We start from the raw sequence: 8,660 nt of genomic DNA, 5'->3' as shown, positions 1-8,660 counted from the left end.
CTTTGTCTTGAGGCAAAGCTCAACGTCTTAAGCCATATTGATGCTCTGTCCACAGAGCATTCTCTCTCTCAAATCATATACACTGAAGGTTTCCTACAGCGCCCAACGGGTGCAGCTGGAAGTGCAGTTGTCCTGGCAATAGGATATGACTTATATTTTGAGTGGGGAGTCCGTATAAACAACTGGGCCTCTACCCTTCAGACTGAACTATTTGCCTTGCTCCTTGCACTGAAATGTGTACAAGTATCCAAACTTGATACATTAGTTGTAAGTGACTCTTTATCATCCTTAATTGCTCTCAACTCTTTAAGACATAACTGTAACATGCTTGTGTCTGAAGCTAGACACAAATACAATAACAACTTGAGGAACCTTATCATAAACAATAATCTCAACAAAAATCACATAGTTCTCAGAGGTGATTTCAATATTGACCTAGGGCTACAAAATAACCCTCAAGTAGACTGTTTCCTCAACAGCATGAATTCCTGTATGCTCATCCCCGCAATCACCAGGCCCACCCGAGTCACTCAAACATCTGCGACTACCCTGGATCACTGATGGACCAACATAACAGCTCCTCTTACATCAAGTATAATCACTGACAGAACAACTGACCACTATCCTACCTTCCTTGTAGCGAACATGGCCATAACACCACCAGGTAACAAGAAAATTACCTTTAGGTTACAATGTGAAGCGGCAATAGGCAATCTCACAAATGCCCTCCACAATGTAAACTGGGAATCTAAATTTATCAATACACAGGATAATAATTCGTTAACTAGCCTCTTTCCAAAATTTAAAGCCTTTACAATACTTATTGTCCTCTCCTCACCAAGCAAGTAACTGGCAAAAAGGTTAAATAATCCCTGGCTCACTAATGGCATACTTAAAGCAATCGACAAGAAATATGAATATGAAAAAAAACTTAGGATTGGCCTAGTTGGAAAAGAAGTAGTTAAGAGGTATGCATCAGTGCTTACCAGTATAATAAGAGCAAAGCGTTCCTATTACGAGAATAGATTCAAAAAAGCAAAAGGCAACATAAAAAGCACATGGAGAGCCATCTCTACCATCCTAGGAGCTAAACAACATTTACATAATAAGATAAAAATCTCCAAGGATGGTTATACACCTGCAACAGATCTTGAAACAGCAACTGAATTTAATAGCTTCTTTTCATCGTTTGGTGCTCACCTTGCCCGAAAAATCCCAGAGACTCAGACATATGTTACCACATATCTTTCACGCAGCTATCCAAACTCTCTTCTCCTCTCTCCGGTCAGCCCTACAGATGTTGTGTCCATCATTCACTCGCTAAAAACCAAAGCTGGGAACATTAGTGAAATACCATCGATGGTACACAGGCGTGCCTCCCATGCCCTTGCACCATCCATAGCACTGCTGTTCAACAAATCCCTAGAGTGTCATACCTTCCCTGATATCCTTAAAAAAGCAAGAGTAACGCCAGTTCATAAAGGAGGTAACACGGCAGACATAAATAATTACAGACCCATATCGAATCTACCTATATTATCAAAATTATTTTTTTTTTTTTTACAAACAGCTCTACTCCAATCTTGTAAAATTCAATATACTAAGTCCCTGTCAGTTTGGCTTCCGCTCCCAAAAGAGTACCAATGATGCTATTGTTAGTCTGCTTGACTTAATCTTCTCAGCCCTTGACAAAAGTGAGTTTCCAATTGAACTCTTCATCGGCCTGAGAAAGGCCTTTGATACTGTTAACCATAACTACCTCTTACTTAAATTCCACCATTATGGAATCCGTGGCCTTGCCCTAAACTATATCCGATCCTATCTTAGTAACAGACACCAATATGAAGCCATCAATGATATAACCTCTCCCACTCTACCACTTAATTACCGTAAAGGTGCCACAGAGCAGCATCCTAGGACCCTCCTGTTTCTTATATACATCAATGATCTCCCTAATGTCTCTAACATACTTAAACCTATATTGTTGGCTGATGATACTACTCATCTACTCTGACCCCAACCCACTCCTGTTAAATAATGTTGTAAACAATTAATTAAAAAAAGTCTACTTGTGGTTGTCAACCAACAAGCCTCACACAAAACATTGAAAAGACCTACTATATCTTATTTGGAAACAAATCAACAAATGCAATTCAGCTTCAGATAGATAATGTAAACATTAGCAATAAAAATGATGGAAAGTTTCTTAGCCTATACTTAGACAAGAGACTCAACTTCCGCACCCATATACAACACATAACTAAAAAGGTTTCTAAAACAGTTGGTATACTGTTTAAGATCAGATATTATGTACCCTACTCTGCTCTCCTCTCACTCTATTATGCACTTATCTATCCCTATCATTCTTATGGCGTTTGTGCTTGGGGTTCAACCTCTGCAAACTACCTCAAGCCCATCATCATCCAGTAAAAATCTGCTATCAGGACAATAACTAACTCTACCTTCAGACAACACACAGCTCCCTTGTTCAAATCCTTAAACATGCTAAACAAATTCACTCCATACATTCTCCTGTGTAAATTACGTTTATAAAGCCCTTTTTCTAACTGCAAACCCTGTTCTGAAACTCTTCCTGGACAGATGTAATAGAACACATGGCCACGTCCCCACCAGACATAAATATCTCTTTGATATCCCCAGAGTCAAACTTAATCTATGTAAACACTCTATGTAAATAAAGGGACCTAGTTTATGGAACTCACTCCCTTATAATGATTTGAAAAGCTGTCCAACTTCTGCCATATTCAAAAATAAAACCAAAAAGTACCTGTAGTACTTTTTAAGTACGAGGGAGTAATGCGCAAAGCGTCCCTCACCTGTGACGTCACAGCGTCAACTGACGCCATATCAACACATCGGCCATTTTGTCGTCAGTTCAGTCATGGCGAGGACTAACCCTTCATGCAAACTGCACCTACTATCAAGAAGAAGAAGATTTTGTGTTCCACCGATAGTATTATCGTAAGTAAGCACTTATATTTTATATTTTATTAAATTAATTGATTCTATTTTTCTGAAATAAAGGTCCAAAGGGTTGTTAAGGAACAAGGGTGTACCGATACCGACGCTCAGTGCGCTCAACTCACACCAAAGTATCACCTGTGTAGCTTCTGTAATTAGTGTTAATTAGTTATGCTATAAGATAATGAAGCGAGTATAAGATTAACTCGCTACAAGGGTACTGTGTTGGGAGGTGAGGGCTGTTACTGGTGTCTGTGGGGATGTGAGGACTTGTACCAACCACTATCACCACCAGTACCTTGTCTTGCACCCTGCTTAGTTTTCCTATTGAGATATGAAGTATTATTGCATTCATATAATTATTCATTCATTGTCATTACTATTTTTATGGGCTATGTTCTGTTACCCTAATGCTTTTTACCCCTGGGCATGTCCATTTACTCTCCAGCCCTTCACAAGCCACTGCTGCACCCCCTCCATGCCCATACTTACTGTGCTTATTCTTACAGGACTGCACTGCATTATGTGGTGCTCACTGCCTGGACACCTTGATACATGCATTATAGGGTTCTGGTAGTTGTTCTACTCACCAAGCCCTTCCAAGGCCAGGCTTGACATGTGAGAGCTTGATCCAACAGGCTGTTGCTTGGACAGGCCCCTCAGGCCCACATATCCACCACAGCCTTGTTTGTCCGGCACTTCAAAATCAAATGTTTATTTACGTAAGGTACATACATATTTTTAGGTAAGGTACTCTTTATTTGGGTAAATTTATCTTCGTAGTATTTAGCTTTGGCTCGTCTAATTATCTTGGATAGCAATAACGAGTAATTCTTTGAGAATTCTTTGGAGACAATTCCTAACCTATACTTCTCCCAACCTATACTTCTTCTCAAGGTCATCTTCACTTCTTGAAGATGTTCAGGTTTTCTCTTGAAGATGTCGACGGTTGTTCCAGCAATACTGTATTTCTTTTATTGCTGAAAACCTGTTTTCAGCCATAAAAAAATAATCCTGAATCCAGAAAAAAATCCCTTTTGTATCGTCTGGAAATTTTCAAATATTGCTGATCAAACCTGAGTCTAAATTATTTGTATATATTATGAATTACAGAGGTCCCAGGACAGGGTTTTTAGGCACTCCACTTACATTTTCCCACTCTGACTTAACCCCCATTTATACAAACTCAGTCTTATCTTTTAGCTAATAATTTATTGTACACACCATACTCAGCCTGTGTAGGGTAGTTTATTGTGCATGTGTAGTATATATATTTGTGTAGTATATTTGGTATATTTAATGCCTCTAACCTCTCCTCATAGTTCTTGTCCTTCAGTTCTGGGAGCCACTTAGTAGCATGTCTTTGCACCTTTTCCAGTTTGTTTATGTGCTTCTTAAGATATGGGCACCATACAACCGCTGCATATTCCAACTTTGGTCTAACAAAAGTCGTGAACAATTTCTTGAGTATTTCGCCATCCATGCATTTAAAAGCTCTGAATATTATCCTTTACCTGCAATTGGTTGTTGCTGTATTTATAGAATATGATTTGTTCTACTTTACATTTGTTTGTTCCTTTTTTTCAAAATTTCTTTCTGCCTCTCTCCTCACTGCCGTGTAGTTGTTTCTCTTTGTATTACTGGTATGTTTGGGGGTTTGGCCTCTTCGTATATTGATTCCATTTTTGTGTCTTTTGGTCTCTGTCCGTCTTGAAATTTCAGTTGAACAAATCCTGTTTCCTAGTTCTGCATCTTTGTTTTGGTATAAATGTTTTTGTTCCTTTATCATATATTTCACAAAATTGACATACTGTGCATTAATTCATCTCAATTACTTCCTTTCCTAACAGCAAGCCTTTCCAGTAAAATTCTTTGAATTCTTTTCTGACTTCCAGCCTAATGTTTGTTTTATCCTAGTGTGTATGATGCCTAGCGTGTGTCTGGTGCCTGTTGTGTTAAACCGAAGATAAATGCATAAGTATAGGTCAGTAATTTCTCCAGCTTTGAAAGGGGCTTTCATTATGCAGCAGTATTCCACTCTAGAGAGCACTAGCGTCTTGAAAACTATCATCATCGGTATAGCATCTCTAGTGTGAAAAGTTCTTGTTATCTATCCTGTCATTTTTCTTGCAGTTGTGACGGCTACTTTATTGTGTTCTTTAAATGTAAGGCCTTCTGACATCAGTACACCCAAATCCTTTACGTTGCTTTTCCGTTCAATGTTATGATTTGACTGAGTTTTGTAAGTGGTTTCCGTTTTTATATTTTTTATTTTTTCCGTAGCGCATGAGCTGAAACTTATGTTCGTTAATCACCATGTTATTTTCTGTAGCCCATAGAAAGACCTGATTTACATCTGATTGGAGGTTTGCCGTGTCCTCTATGTTGCCTACTCTCGTGAAGATTCTAGTGTCATCTGCAAAGGATGATCAAGTACTATAGGTTGTGTCCTTGTCTATGTCCGATATGAGGATGAGAAAAAGTATTGGAGCAAGCACAGTACGCTTGGGGACTGAGCTCTTTACGGTTGATGGTCCAGATTTTATTTTGTTGACTACTACACATTGGGTTCTATTAGTCAGGAAGTTGTATATCCATCTGCCTATTTTTCCGGTAATTCCTTTTGAACGCATTTTATGTGCAATAACACAATGGTCACATTTGTCAAAGGCTTTTTTTTGTCAAAGCGTTTTGTTTGTCTTCCATGGCATCTAGTGCCATGTCAGAGTGGTCCAGCAACTGTGATAGGCAAGAGCGCCCTGTTCTGAAACCATGTTGTCTGGGGTTATGGAGATGCTGTGATTCCATGTATTTTGTGATCTTACTTCTTAGCATTCTCTCAAAGATTTTTATGATGTGCGATGTTAGTGCTATCGGTCTGTAGTTTTTTGCCTCTGCCTTATTTCCTCCTTTATGGGGCGGTGCTATCTCTGCTGTTTTTAGTATGTCAGGGACAATGCCAGTATCTTGGCTTTGTCTCCAAAGAATGTGAAGGGCCTGCGATAACGTTTTTTACAGTTCTTGATGAATATAGAGTTCCAAGAGTCAGGGCCTGGTGCAGAGTGCATAGGCATACTGTCTATGGCTTCTTCAAAATCCAGTGGGGATAGGATCACATCTGATTTATGATTTGATGTTGGTATCATATCCATGAAAAATTCATTTGGGTTATCAATCAGATGGATGGAGAGCTACACTCGTGGTGTCCCATTTTCCCAGCACTCTTTGTCATATAATGCTTTGAAACTTTTGACGGATTTGGCCTCCACCACCTTCTCACCTAACATGTTCCAACCGTTTACCATTCTGTTTGCAAAAGTGAATTGTCTTACATTTCTTCGGCATCTTTGTTTAGTTCGTTTAAATCTATAACCTCTTGTTCTTGAAATTCCAGGTCTCGGGAAATCTTCCCTATCAAGTTTATCAATTCCTGTTACTGTTTTGTACGTAGTGATCATATCTCCTCTTTTCCTTCTGTCTTCTAGTTTGGAATATTTAATGCCTCTAATGTCTCCTCATAAATCCTGCCCTTCAGTTTTGGTATGAATGTTTGTGTGCCTTCATCGTATATTTTGCAAAATATGGAATACATCTCATTTACTTTACTTTAAGAATATGGTTCGATCAATTAAAAACCCTCTTGTTCAAATTGCAAAGAGACTGAAAGAGATGCAGCATGCTCAATGGATTATATATTAGTGATTATTATTAGGATTATATATTAGTGAATCATATTAGTGATTCAATTATTATGGTCATAAAACAATAAACAAATAGTTTTGGTGTTATTACACTCTATTCACAGGTTATATATAAGTATCTGCATGTTTTGTTCACCATTACAAACCACTAAGTTGGTTTGATTTTTGTTGAGATTGTTATTTATGATAAGATTCCTTACGTTATCTGAGAATGAAGCTATGTCGGTATTGGGAAATCTATAGATGGCACTTATAGTCAAGGAGGATTTAAGGGATTTACTGGAGAACTTGGCAAAGGTATATTCACAATAGTCGTCTCTATTACTAATGAGACTATTGCAGATGAAGGTATCTTTGTAAGATATTGCTATGCCACCTCCTTTTTTTATTAGGCCTGCAGTTGTGAATGGCTTTATTATCAGCCAAGTTGTAGCATACAACATAGCATATATATGTATATGGCATACATATATATATATATATACACATATATATATATATATATATATATATATATATATATATATATATATATATATACACACATATATAAATATATATATATATATATATATATATATATATATATATATATATATATATATATATATATATATATATATATATATATATATATATATATATATATATATATATATATAATGTTACAACATAACAGGCCAATTACACTGGATTAATCTTTGTGTTTAGATAGGAGATGCCTCGTATGGGCCAATAAGCCTTCTGCAGCCCCTATGTTTATCCCTTATGTATCCCCCCATGTTTTCACCTTCATTGTATTATCACCTGACCTAATGCGGGTATAAAATCAACTAATATATATATATATATATATATATATATATATATATATATATATATATATATATATATATATATATATATATATATATATATATATATATATATATATATATATATATATATATATATATTCAAAATTCGTCAGTGTACTACATTTTTGTTGTTGCTTTTAGGTGATGCTTTTAACCAGTGTACGTGGGTCTGATTGTGCAACCACAGTTCGAAGAATAATGAAGATATGAACAAACGGCCTGTGGTCACTATACAGTCTGGAAGGGCAAAAGAAGAAATTGGCATTTCTACAAAAACAAGAACTATATAATGTTATTTTAAGTAAGTAACCAAAAAATTAAATAATTTTTTTAAAGTTTAAAATTCACTTAAAAATGTAAATTTTAAGTTAAAAAATTTTAACCAAAAAACTTAATATTTTTCATATTTGGAACCATTCCATAATCCCAAGCATAAATGATTATATTTCTATCACTTGCTCTTAAGATTGTTTCATTTAATAGAGGTTGGGCATAATTGTTCTCTGCTGCTAATAGAACTGACTGACTTAGCTATAGGAAAATGTAAACTTAATTGGTTTATCCATTACAGTATTTTGCAGTTTATTTCATGATCCTGTGCTTAATACTTGCATAAATAGTAGATTACAAAATGCATTTTTATATCATTAGTATTGAATAATAATAATGCAAATAATTGACTTATAAATGATGTACAATTAATTGGTAGGTGATATTATATTATTAATATTTTTTCATTCTTGCAAAGCCTTAACAAAGTCATTAACATGTTAATATAAACTTGATCACCTTCCACTTATTTTCTCATGTGCTACCTACATGTACAAAACCTTATTCCTAAATGCATATTTTGTTCTGAAACTTGTCCTTTATATGTTGTGTATCACCATCTCTGGAGAGTTTTATCTGATTGATGTATAAATTACTTTTAATTTTACAGAATATTATTGTTATACTGAATTTATTATTATATAAATAACTTAATTTTACAGAATCATCTATCAACGCACATCCACAAGTTGAGGAGGAGGATGTGACCTTCCAGATGTCTGAAGTACTGAAACAGGCACCAAACAGGCCTGGTGGATCTAGGTACAAGGTAAAATAATTTAATTTTTTT

The 8,660-nt window shown here is 35.9% G+C and overlaps 1 long non-coding RNA gene across 1 annotated transcript in view; it reads left to right on the top strand.

Moving 5' to 3' along the window:
* The first annotated feature begins 2,323 nt into the window (after window positions 1-2,323).
* The window catches only part of LOC138364936 (uncharacterized), a 9,209-nt gene continuing 2,872 nt past the window's right edge, over window positions 2,324-8,660 (top strand). Inside the window, exons 1-3 of the long non-coding RNA XR_011228632.1 lie at window positions 2,324-2,982; window positions 3,492-3,727; window positions 8,533-8,639. This is a non-coding gene — a long non-coding RNA (uncharacterized lncRNA). The remainder of the gene's footprint in view (window positions 2,983-3,491; window positions 3,728-8,532; window positions 8,640-8,660) is intronic.

Source organism: Procambarus clarkii, chromosome 15, assembly GCF_040958095.1.
Source record: "Procambarus clarkii isolate CNS0578487 chromosome 15, FALCON_Pclarkii_2.0, whole genome shotgun sequence".
In the NCBI taxonomy this organism is placed as follows: domain Eukaryota; kingdom Metazoa; phylum Arthropoda; class Malacostraca; order Decapoda; family Cambaridae; genus Procambarus; species Procambarus clarkii.
This window is presented reverse-complemented; position numbering and strand designations above follow the sequence as displayed.